We start from the raw sequence: 13,311 nt of genomic DNA on the forward strand, positions 1-13,311 counted from the left end.
ATTGGAACAAAGGCTAATGTTGAATCCTCAATTTTTGTCATGAAACAGATTTGTCATCTTTTAATAAGGTGTCACCATAATCCCAGTGTGGGTTTCTGTTTTCCTCTAAGTAGCTGGACTATGTAAATGTTTGAATCTGATGCTGAGTCAGAGCTGATGGACCTGTTTTTTTCTGCTCAAGAAGCTGTGGCTTGTGTGTGTAGATCCAGAGGTCCGTGTACAAAGCAAACTGTAGGAGGGTAGAAAGACTATCTGCATGTTTAATAGTTCCACTGAAATTCCAAGCAGACTGACTTACAGTAGATTCATAAAGTCATGCTCTGTATGCTTGCTCATCTTTCCTGATTCTACTTCTCTCTGATTATTTGATGCATTATAATTACTGTGCTTTTATTACACTGTTCAATATTTTCACTTGATACCGCATTGAAAGCTATGCAGAGAATGCCTAATTACATGCAACTGGTGTTAAACAGAGTCTATAAATGTAGATTCTATACAAAGCAGGCCTTAGGAGTGGAAAGGACAACCCCAAGAATTTCTAGATCTCATTAATTAAGGAAGTAATTCACCCCATACAGACGACCTGCAAAACGCTTATGCACTGTTTGAGTCTGGTTTTGAAACATGTTGCAGAAGTCTTGTGCTGGCTTTCTGCACAGAGTTCACCCCTACTAATTGGGCTTCATGTGGGGATTAAGCTGAGATGGAATTAGGCACTTCAATTCATAGGTCAGACCATAGACTTGGAACAGTAATAGCTTCTGTTTTGCATCCCATGTGCAGAGCCTTAGAGCCCCTGGATCCATATAATCATAGACCATTCTGGCCCAGCCTCTTCTGGGTTCATAGAGGCATTCTTTCTTGTAGTGCACAGGGACCCACGCTTTACAGACAGTTCATCTATGTTTATTGCCACCTTCCTGCCCTTCCCCCACAGTATAGTCCCCTTGAGAGACTTAAGTGGTGCGTAAACCCTGGCATGCTGAGTCTGCACAAGAAAATTAGGTCAGTTTGATTACCTTGGTTGGGGTGCAAAAAATCTACACCCCTGGGGTTCATTGTTGAACTGACCTAAACTGCTATGTAGACAGCACTAGGTTGACAGTTTTTTTGACTTAGCCACCGATGGATTGCCAATGGGAGAACCCCTCTTGTTGGCATAGGTTGTTGGCATAGGCTGGACTCGATGACCTCTCAAGGTCCCTTCCAGTCCTATGATTCTATGATAAAGCACTTCAGTAGCATGGCTGCAGTGCTTTAAGTAGAGACAAGCCCAGATAGTCAAATTTCTGTGTCTGTTCAAAAGCCACATAACCAGGTTTTCTAGGGGTTTTTTTTCACAGTGATCAGAGGGCAATGGACTTCTTCGGTAGCTTTCTGGGTCTGACACACCAGTGGTTTGTTGTTGGATTTGGGTCTCAGCAATTATATATCGATGGTGCTAGTGGACGAAGGGTTTAAAGAGAGTTTGTTATTTTTTAATCCACTGAGACTACAATCAAGGCAGAAGGAGCTGATGTGTGAGTAATAAGGCTCAGAAGTCATAGGTGGTGGGATGAGGATTTCTTTTTATTATTTCCTGCATAAGAGAGCCACATGATAGAAAACTGCTGTTTCCTAATGAAAATAAGATTAGTATTGAAATCAGCACATACTGATGTATCTTTTGATGAACAGTAAATTCACTCAATAAAACCCAGACCTTACTTAGTAGTTAAATCAGTCATTTTTCATTCTGTAATGTTGCTCTTATAACCAGGCCCACCGACAGCTATTCCAAGCTCCAGGCAAAACATTCAATGGGTCCTCATGCCTGGATGTGGTCTGCGTGACATGTAGGCAGTACTGGTGTAACCCACACACCTGGGTGTTTTGTACTGTCCCGTGTAGTGGCACTTGGACCACTTACAGAGAGATAAGAATTTCCTCTACAGCCTTAGCTCAGCGCCAGCGGGCTTTTAGCTCAAGTGGAAGAGGCTCATTCACTAAGCTCCAGAGGTCCCAGGTTGGGTTCGGTTCAACCTCTTGGCATTACATTGGCTCTGGGAGAGAGTTTGGGCATGGAAGGGGATGAGAGGTGTTGGGCTCTGTAGGGAGTTTGGGTGCAGAAGAGATGTGGGGTACAGGATTTGGAGGGAGGCTGGATGCTGGAGGAGATTCATGTGGGGGGAGGGTGCAGGCTTGAGGGGCGGGCTCTGGGAAGGAGTTTGGATGCTGGTGTGACGACGTGTTGGGGTCCCGCATCTCCTGCACCCCTGAAATGGCACGAACAGACTCCACCAGCCAGTGGAATTGAGGGTGGTTTATTGCTCCTCCAGGATACAGCACAGCACAGATGTAATCTGGTTACAGGAACTGGGGCTAAGAGGCCTCAGTGCCCCCTTTGAGATGGGGGGGATCCCAGCCCCCTCCCCAGTTCCTTCTTCCCTGCTTTCCAGCCAGGAACTAACTCACTCTCCTCCAGCCCTGCCCCCCAGCCAGGGCCGCATTCCACCTTCCTTTGTTCCTCTCCATGGGGGTCAGCTGGCCAAACCAGTTGGGATACCCTCTTTGCATAGTGACTCATCGCTTGTCTGCTCCATGGAACTACAGACAGCAGCCAGAGAGTTAACAGGTTACCCCCCACTACGTCACAGCTGGTTCCAGGCTGGGAGCTGGGATGCGGGAAGAGGTAAAAGGGGCAGTGGCAGCTCTCAAAAGCAGCCGGCACACTTTTTTGGCAGCAGCTTCTAGGGACTGGGAGAAGGGGCCTCCGAGTGCTGCTGCCCATAGGCCAATGGGATCGGCACAGCCAGTGCTTGGGGCAGGGGCAGGGGCAGTGTGTGGAGTTCTCCCTCCAGAAGTCGCAGGGACAATGCTGCCCACTTCTGAGGGCGGTGTGAAGTGAAGACAGGAAGGAAGCCTGCCTTAGTCCCTCTGCTCTGCATGGGGTGACTGGGACCTCCCTGGGCAATTGCCCCTTTTGCCCCTCCTATTGGGTCTAAATGGCAGTGGCCCAGGATCAGATGCATGAAAGGGAAAGGGCAAGAAGCCTGCAGTGGGCGGTAACCCTAACATTCTAGAATCGAAATTCTGGGCTCTGCAACTATGCAAGTCCTGTCCCAGGCCCCAGCCAGAGAGCAGACAGCATTGTGCTGCGGAGCTCAGCTGCATGCGTGGAGGGGGAAAGTGACAAAGCCAGGAGTCAGAAGATGCCTACAGTTGATGGGTTATAAAATGCTAGTAAATGTCTGCGGCATTCAAAGCTACTTGTTTGTTTTCAGTAGCTGACCAGGGTCATAAGCTAATCATTCCCCTGCTGTTCTAAGGGCCTCAGGCATTGGTGGCATCTCAGTCTCTCTGCTCTCTACCAGTGACATACAATAGTTTACTCACCTCAGGACTGCTTTAGACTTATTCAAATAATTAGGCTAATGATAGGTCTATATAATTGAATAGCCTATAAGGTGCAAGGAATCAGGTGATCTTGTAGTCCTTTCTGACCTTAAACTCGATTAGCGAGACAAGGTGGGTAAGGAAATATTTTATATGGGATCAACTTACCTCACCCACCTTGTACCTTCTGGCAGGGGATGGCTACCAGAACCATTGAACTCTATGGGCTCATCTACACAGCAGGGCTAAAGCCGACATAAGCTGTGCAACTTGAGCTACGTCAAATGCATAGCTTAAGTTGAAATAGCTTATTTCAGCTTTTGACGCTGTCTACACAGCAGGAAGTCCAAGAAAGAGTGTTCTTCCTCCGACTGCCCTTACTCCTCGAACAATGAAGGTTACAGGAGTCGGAGTACGAAGTTCTCCAGCTTGACATTATTTTGACATTGTTGAAATAACTGCTTGTAGTATAGACACGGACTGTGTTATTTCAGAATAACATGAGTTATTCCAAAGTAACACTGCTTTGTAGATGTACCCTTAGAGTTGTTGACTTGAGTCCCACGACTTGAACTCGAGTCCAACTTAAGTCGCCTAGGTGACTCGACTTGAGACTTGACTTGGGTTCATTGTTTGTGACTTAAGACTCGACTTGAGACTTGCTAATTTTGTTAAATCGACTTGGTGAAAAAATTGTCTGAAAATGCCGACATTGATGGCTTGTACAAAAGTGACTTGACATTTTTTAAATTAAGACTTGAGACTCGACTTGGGACTTGACTCAAAAGTGACTTTAGGGACTCGAGACTCAACTTAAAAACCTGGATCTAGCTATTTCTTTACTTGCTCAGTTCATCATCTAATGCACACTCAAGCCAATGGGAGCCTTTCCATTGACTTGAAAGGGCACTGAATCAGGTCCTTTCTGAACAGAGTGTAATGTAAGTTCCTGTCCCAAAGAATCGGCATTCTAAGGGCATAAATCCTACAAACTGGTACACTTGAAACCCAGCAACCCTGGGAAACAAGGGTTTGCTGGATTACAGATTTTGCCCGGCTACAGACAGCCCTGTAGAGTCTGGGCATGAAGGGGTGGGGCACTTACCTGCCACCCCACTCCAGGGGCACACATGGATCCATGCTCCCCCGCTCCCAGGCACTGCCCCCTACTGCTATGAGAGTGGGAGGAAAAGACTCAGGGGGAAGCGACTCTGCATGCTGCTATTTTCCCAGCTGGGAAGGAAGGGAAGCAGTAGCAGCATGCAGAACCGCTTCCTTCCACCTGCCACGAATATTCCCAGATTAGGGACACTGTGCATATGGAGGTTCAAGTCTATTTGCATGAATAGCATCCACTGACACAAGTCGTCCCGTAGTATGATGGGGGCCGGGGCTGAGGCACAAACAAGCAAAAGGTAAGAGTTTGGGGGCGGAGACATCAATTGTATGTTTCCTTGGTATGTATGAATTTTATTCATCGTTGTTTTAAGGTGAGAGAAACCACAGCTTTGTGACAATGCCCTTTTCCTCCGCATGCTTTGTCTTTTTTGGTGACCTGCTTCCAGCTCAGCTAGCAGTGTAGCCAAATGGAGAGAGAACAAAAGTGTTCATTGTCTGCCTCACACATTTAAAATGGAAGCCGTAAATAGGATTTACTAGGACACTCTGTTTCTGTTCTTGCTGGAAAGTCAACTAGGACATATATGATACTGCATTGAAAGCTTCAGATCTGCATTTGCCCAGTGGCAGCCGACTGTATTTCATTAACCATGAACAACTAACACAGAGCATGTTGTTTGCTATTCTGTAGTATTGCCTTGATTTGAGCCATGGCCATTTGCAGATTTGTGGTCTCTGGAATGTGCTTAGGGACAGGAGCCAAGTCTCACAGCTTTGGCCATGGCTACTAACAGTAGCTGAGCAAGGAAAAATCCCCATGTCATTCACCGATTCCCCTGCCCTGTCCATGCCCCAGCCACCCCAGCCTAGTTTACAGGCTGCCTTGGGTCTAGCAGCAGCATAGCCCCATCTCCACTAAGCAGATGAGGACACTGAAGCAGATTGGGTTGCGCCTTCTGGAGGCTTCCTTGCTTTCCAGGTGCATGGGAAGAGGAATGCTCTAGCTATCTCCGCCTCTAGAATGGTACAGCCTGCTTCCCATTAGTATGCCGATCCATCCGTGGGCTGGTGAGACAGGAAGGAACTAAAACACCATCTCCTTCCTGTCTCTTTCGGGACGGGCGGTGCGGGGAGGGTGGAGGGGAGAGGGATTACCAAGCTTAAGGGAAAGCATGCCAGAGGAAGCCATCTCTGTACTCTCCCGTGTACATTGCTGTTATGTTTGGTTCCTGTTCACAGCATGGGAAAAGAGGCCCTTGTGTCCACCCACTTGCCATGCACCCACACAATTATCAGTCAAAATCTAGCCCTAAGAAAGTAATTAAATGAAGCAGAATTGGATCTCTGCAATTTATAACTTCCGTCAACCTTCCTAAAGTCATATTTGAGACATGTCCTTACATCTAAAATATGTATGTATGGGTGAGTCAATTATATATAAAAACCAGATGGTCTGTATTTTCTAATCTAAAATTATACCTCTCCCCAAAAAGGACTTTGTGTGTCTCAGAAATGGAAAAAAAATAGATTATAAGGAGCCTTACTAGTAATCTATTTGTCACTAAAATAAAAATTAGAGACCAGGCTTGCTGTCTTTCCTTGAAGATTTGCTTATGTTCTTGTCATTTCTGTGACTAGATAGAGTTTCCAGAGCATCACTGATATAATTTCTTATTGAAGATATGCCAAATGGTTTTAAAGTCACTGAAGCAGTGGAGAATTCAGAGCATTCACCGGCAACAGGGAGACTAAACATTCTTGTTTTCTACATTAGCTCGCCTGATAAAATAAAAACAGACGTTATCTGTCTGATTTCCCAAGCAGGCGTGTGTGTGTGTGTGTCTGTGCATGCGTGTGTGTGTGCTAGGAAGTAAAAAGAACCCCAAGTAAGGAGCAAAGTCTGTCCAGAAAGCTTTCATGTGTTTCCAGAGAAGATGCTTATTTGTCTTTACTTGCTCAAGCAGCTGTCTGATGTGGAATTTGCCCCTCCTACAGCACAAATCATGCTGTGATAGGGAATAAAACTGAACAAAAGCAAATAATTAGAGGGAGAAACAAAATCCTTTGGAAACTGGAGTGAGGGGGGAAGAGTAATAAGATATGTTAAGAGACTTTTGTACAGTGCAAACCTGTTAAGCGTGTTAATTATTTCCTTGAGGAGTTCAGCTCCACTAAGTGGTGTTTGTTTTAAGAGGGTTTGGGTAGTTTATAAAATATAGTTTAATGTATATATTTATTTATGATGAGCTAAATCCTGTCAGATTCACTAGGTTTTTACTCCATCGTTAATCAGGGAATGCTCTCATATGGATTTATGATCTCCTACTACCACCTGTACTAGTAAATAAGATAGTAATGGGAGCAGTTCCTAAATAACTGTGGGTAAAATGTGGGTAAGAGCTTCCAGGATCTGGCCCAGATTGTAAACCCCTGATGATAGTGTCAGAGAACTACACACAATTAACATAAAATGGAATGGCACTAGACTCGTTCCTCCCCTATCTTACCCTGCAGAAACTCCTAAGAATCAGAACTGGATGAACACACACACCACCACCATACAGAGGAAAATATTTTAAAAATGGCAAAAAACAGGATGCCAAAATTGTCAGGATTGTCAAATGCAAAGATGCATTGAGCCCTATGTTATATTCATGGCATATACACAGAGAAGTTAGACAAAAACATGAAATACTCATTCTGGAAGGTTGCAACATAACAACTTTATTTCTTAGAATTTAAACCCTAATGCACAAGAACCAAAACCAGAGAGAAACAAAAGGCTGCTCCTTAAGGCAGAAAGGCATAACTTAGAACTACTTTCTCAAAGCAGACTGATTGCTCCAGACCCTGATTTCAGGCTTCCTTATAGATCTCAATAGCTTGCAAGCAGGACCAGGGAACCTTATAACTTATAGTTTTAGCATAGTTTTCAATACACTGCACACCACAGAGATATCCCCAGGTATGGTGGTAAAGTTTCAGGGGGTAGCCATGTTAGTCTATAATTGGAAAAATGTAAACAACTAAGGCTATGTCTACACTGCAGGCTTCTTGCGCAAGAACAGATGTCCACGCTACACGCCTGTTCTTGTGCAAGAAAGTTTACAGTAGATTGTCAGAAGAGAGGGATTTTTGGGCAAGAGTTATTCCTCTTCCCACGAGGAATAAGCCTTTTTGCACAAGAGGTCTTGTGCAAAAAGGCTAGTGTGGATAGGAACAGGGGTTTCTTGTGCAAGATACCCCTATGGCTAAAATGGCCATCAAAGCTTTCTTGCACAAGAGAGTGTCCACACTGCCATGGATGCTCTTGTGCAAAAGCACATGGCAGTGTGGATGCACTCTTGTGCAAGAAGCCTGCAGTGTATGGAGATTGCCTATCTCCTAGAGCTGGAAGGGACCTTGTAAGGTCATTGAGTCTAGTCCCCTGCCTTCACAGCAGGACCAAGTACCATCCCTGACAAATTTTTGCCCTAATTGGTCTCTGCAAGGATTGAACTCACAACCCTGGATTTAGCAGGCTAATGCTCAAACTACTGAGCTATCCTTCCCCCCTATGTGTAGACATAGCCAAACAGTCTTGCAGCACCTTAGAGACTAACAAAAAATGAAGATGGTATCATGAACTTTCGTGGGCTCAATCCACTTCTTCAGATGAATGAGTTTAAGGTACTCAGTTTTCAAATAACACAGAGAAGGGATGGGGGGAAGAGGAGGAAAAAGAAGAAAAGAAAAAGGGGAAAGAAATTGTCAATTAGAGTGTCCATGCTAAATGAAGCTGATAAGAATACTTAGTACCCACTTTAAGTACCCTTTATTTTTTTTGTCATTAGGATGTGGGAAGTAGCAGGCCATCCAGCCAATGTCTTTGTTTAGACTTCTGTTGTAGGAATCAAACTTGTAAATGAAATTAAGTTCTGTAGCTTCCCTGTTGAGCTGGCTTTTGAAGTTGGTTTGAAACATTACGATGACTTTGAGATCCGTTAATGAGTGCCTAGGCAAGTTAAAATGTTCCCTACCAGGTTTCTCTGTGTTACCTTTTCAGATATCTGATTTGTGACCATTAATTCTTTCTCATAGAGACTGTCCAGTTTGGACAGGATATAAGGCAGTGGGACGTTACTGGCATAGATCACATTAGGTATGATAGATATCTTCAGGAATCTACTCAGTACATGGAGGCCCTGTAACAAAACAAAACAAAACAAAAATTTCTCACCTGAATCAGATCAATTGGATTCTAATTTCTGCACAGACAGATGCAACTGAGCTTAGGTGCTGAAGAGTGACAGAGGCTCTATTTGAGCTTAGATTACTATGGAACATAGAAAATGAAATTAAAGATGGAAAAGAATGATTAGAATTTCTAATCTATACCTCAGCCAGAGCAGGAATGTCCCCTTCAGTATATTTTCCCCCCATCTGATCTGTGCAACCATACACTTGCACAAATATTTTGTACCATATGTGTTCATATGGCCACTTGAAAGGTCTGTGTGGGTTAGGAATCATTTAGACAGTGAGCAGAAATGACATCATGACTAGGCACCCCAACAGATAGCACAAGTAATAGAATACGTACTTCAAGAGAAAGTTACTGTACTGCTGAATAGTTTCAGATCAAGCTGTCGATTGAAATATATCCACCTAGCCCTTTAAGCAGTTAGCCATACTTGTAAAAATCAAACCCTGCTTGGGGATATTTCTCCAATGGAAAAGGGATAGAATGATTGGACTAAAAAATATGTGTTGTGTTTTCTGCCTGCTCTCATGCAGACTGAAGCCTGAGTCATCACCCCTTCTGTGGGTAAGATCCAGGAAAGCTGCCTTTGTGAGGGTATCCACATGAAGTTGTTCCTCTATCATAGTGATGGGGGATTGGCAGGGCTTCTTCTGCTTTTTCTCCTTTGCCTCCATGGACTAGCCCAGTGGTTTTCAATTTTTTTTTCTTGCGACGCAATTGAAAGAACCTGTGGATGCCCGCACTCGCTCCATGTCCCTCCCCCGTTTACATAATACTTTTCTTGAAAACCAATTACTTTTCTCAAAAGAGCATATTAAAAGTAACAGATTGCAAATGTAATTAAAGCAATCAGGCTAATTCATTAAGAGCACATTTTCCCTCCTGAATATTTATGTTGTACTGGTAATGAACCAAATCTCTCTCTCTCCAAAAAAAAAAAAAAAAAAAGTTGGCAACCACATACATTATGTAGAAGAGGTCACTCTTACAGGCTTTTAATTATGTTTGTGTGTTTTTTTTTTAAATGTTGGTTCCTTGTTACCCACAACCATGCTTTTTATATGCAGCCCAATAAGATGTTAAGATTCCCTCCATTTCTTGTCTCCTTCCAAACCATTATGTGTAGGTGGTTTCAAGATTACGTTCAATATCCTTTCTGATGCTTGACCTCTGATTTGCTCTCTGTCATTGAGTTTTTGGCAGTAATCCACCCACCTGCCACTGTCCATCGCCAAATCTTCAGCTCAGGAATGAATCAAATACCCTTGCTACTTTCTCTGAGGTTTTTTGTGTCTTTAAATGTTCTGTGAGTTTAAACAGATGACTTGTGAAGTATAAGGTCCAGACTGCTCCCAGCCATGATGCTGGTGTGCCACTAAGGAGCATGCAGTGAGCACCCCACCCATCCTTGTATGATCCTGCGAGGCCTCATAGCATTGCAGTGTGCATCTGTGGTGATTTTCAACTTGCGATTGCTCCCTGGTGTGTGCTTGGGGTGCAAATTACCCTGCCGGAATGGCAAGCAGGAGGTGAACACATGGCTTCGACTCATATACCGCTATTCTCAATGCCCCACAAAGCTAGCTGGTTGTAAAAGGGGCTGGGGACTGCACCAAGTGAAGGGATGGAGTCACATCTGCTCTCCCCACCTGTATTGAGTAGCTCTGGTCTCCTGAGACATAGTCTCTCCTGGAGCTCTCTCTAGGGCTGTATATCCCCCAAATACAGGCCAGTGACAACTTGACAATGTGTCTCTAAAGAAACCCAACTGGTACCTACACAAGTAAGAGGAAGCTACAGGCATTCATGTGTCCTAAACCATGTGCAAGCCATATCAGCCTACATAGAGAACTGCACCAAAAATACCTTTGTCCAAACCTCATTGCCAACAGGGTTGGAAATCCAGGCACTGCTCCTAGCTCTTTGACCATTGTGTCCTCTGCTGTGGTGGTGGCTACTGCTCTTCTAGCCCCTCTTTTACATAATCCTCACAACCCTCTTCTTCATCTTCCTTTCTTTCCCTCCAACCTCCCCCCTTTGTAAGTTTTCTGCCTTGATAGTCCTAATTCACAGTTTACTACCCATTGCCACTTGATTCCAAAGTCTGGGACAGATTCTTAGGAGGTATAAACTGAAGGAATGCCACAGAAGTCAACAGAACCATGCCAGCTGGTGACAGTTGAGGCTCTGGCTTGCTCTCTGTGAAGAAATCTCCCTTCTGCCCTCTCTCACTCCCACCAATGCTTGACTCACTTCCTGTTTTCACCAACTCAGTGTCTCCAAGGTTGAAGTCCTCCTGGGCAAAGAGAATATCCTCAAGTACTTTCCATTTACTATGTCCACCTCATTGACTCTGAATACAATCCAAAAAAATCTGTCAACGGGGCTTTTCAAATTCTTGTTCAAAAACATGACCTTCTGCTTTCCAGCTTCCATACCCAGCAATTCCATCCCGTTTGCTCTGGGCTACTGTCAACTCTGTTGTTCATGGCAGAAATTTTCGCTACTCTGTTCCTGCCTTAGTAGCCCCTTAACCTGATACTGCATCTAAATTGTGATCCCAATCTTTAAAGTTGCATAAAATGAATCTCTTTTTTTAAATCCCCTAACATCTACAGTTTCTTTTACCTAGCCAGTTATTTTAGTCACTCTCCCCTCCCTACATGCTGTATTTTATAAATACCTGCATTTTGTGGTGCAGTCTAGGAAAAGAAATAATGTAAATAGAATAAAAATGATGTTTTACATTATGTAAGAGGCTACAAAAATACAGTGAAAAGATTCCAACTATATTAGACAAGAATGTGATCTTAATACCTTTGGAACCATCTTATTTTCTAAAAAGCTCAGGTTTTATTTGAGCTTTAATGCTTGTTAACAGTATTTAAAATTCCTGAGAGAGCTGATCTAGTACCAGAGAGTGAATTATAAAACACACAAAGTATATTGGACAAGAGATGATAATAAAAGTGAATATTCCATAAAACATAATCAATGAACACCCATGTGTCCATAAATAGAGCACGGTGCTAACAATACTGATATATTTTAACCAATCAAACAAATTAATTGAAAGCATATTTTAATACTGATTTTTTTAAATAAAGAAGTAACTATGGCATATCTCTGAATAGAGTTTATTAAAAATAATATCAAACAAAAGAATTGTGCATAGATGATTTATGCAGCCGTGCAAATCTGCAGATATCTGCTTTGTATCTGTGGATATCTGTATCTGTGGATGCAGATATCCACTGTTCATTTTTGCAGATATGGATGCAGATATGGATACAATTTTTTTATGTAGAACCCTGCAAATCGGATATCTTTTTATCCTGGGATGTCAATGCAGATATCCATGGCTCATTTTTGCGGATACAGATGTGGATGCAGATGCAAATTTTGTATCTGCATGGAACTCTAATGAAGTATTCAACTTCTAAGGTCTTTGGATCAGAGATTGTTTTGTCCTGTTTTTGGACTGTTCCTAGCATAATGGTTTCCTGGCGTGTGACTAACATTGCCAGGTGCTATGGTAATATAAATAATACATTTTTGAAGTGTCACCTGCTTTTCCTTCATACATACAGTAAACTTCCGATAATTCGGCACCTTTAGGATCCACGGGGTGCCGGATTATCAGATATGCCCGACTATCAAAAGGGGGGGGCTATGAGGGATCTGGAGTGGGGTGGGAGGGGATGCCACCCCAGATCCTTCATAGCCCCCTCTTATGATAGTCCAGCTCTGCCCCAGGCGTCCCTGATTCAGCTGCTGCTGGTGAGTTTCAGCAGCAGCTGAATCGGGGATGCCTGCAATAGAGCAGCTGGGGTGCTGCCGGGTTGGTCCCGCAGCGCTGAGGGGCGGCGCTACGGCACCAACCCAGCAGCACTCCAGCTGCTCTTGGGGATGCCTGGGACAGAGCAGCTGGGGTACTGCCCGGTTGGTGTCGTAGCGCTGTCCCTCGGGGCTGCGGGACCAACCCGGAAGCACCCCAGCTGCTCTTGGGGACGCCTGGGACAGAGCAGCTGGGGTACTGCCCGGTTGGTCCCGTAGCGCTGTCCCTCGGGGCTGCGGGACCAACCCGGCAGCACCCCAGCTGCTCTTGGGGACGCCTGGGGCAGAGCAGCTGGAGTGCTGCCACGTTGGTCCCGCAGCCCCGAGGGGCAGCGCTACGGGACCAACCCGGCAGTACCCCAGCTGCTCTGCCCCAGGGGTCCCCGATTCAGCCGCTGCTGAAACAGATCAGAGGCTGATTCCAGAGCTGCTCTGCCCCGGGCTTCCTGGAATCAGCCTCTGATCTGTTTCAGCAGCGGCTGAATCGGGGACCCCTGGGGCAGAGCAGCTGGGGTACTGCCGGGTTGGTCCCGTAGCGCTGCCCCTCGGGGCTGCGGGACCAACGTGGCAGCACTCCAGCTGCTCTGCCCCAGGCGTCCCCAAGAGCAGCTGGAGTGCTGCCGGGTTGGTCCAACCCGGCAGCACTCCAGCTGCTCTGCTCCCGGCTTCCCCGATTCAGCTGCTGGTCAGTTTCAACAGCAGCTGAATGGGGGAAGCCTGTCCGGCTGCCCCAG

This window comes from Pelodiscus sinensis, chromosome 2, assembly GCF_052426305.1.
Source record: "Pelodiscus sinensis isolate ZL-2025 chromosome 2, ASM5242630v1, whole genome shotgun sequence".
Lineage (NCBI taxonomy): Eukaryota > Metazoa > Chordata > Testudines > Trionychidae > Pelodiscus > Pelodiscus sinensis.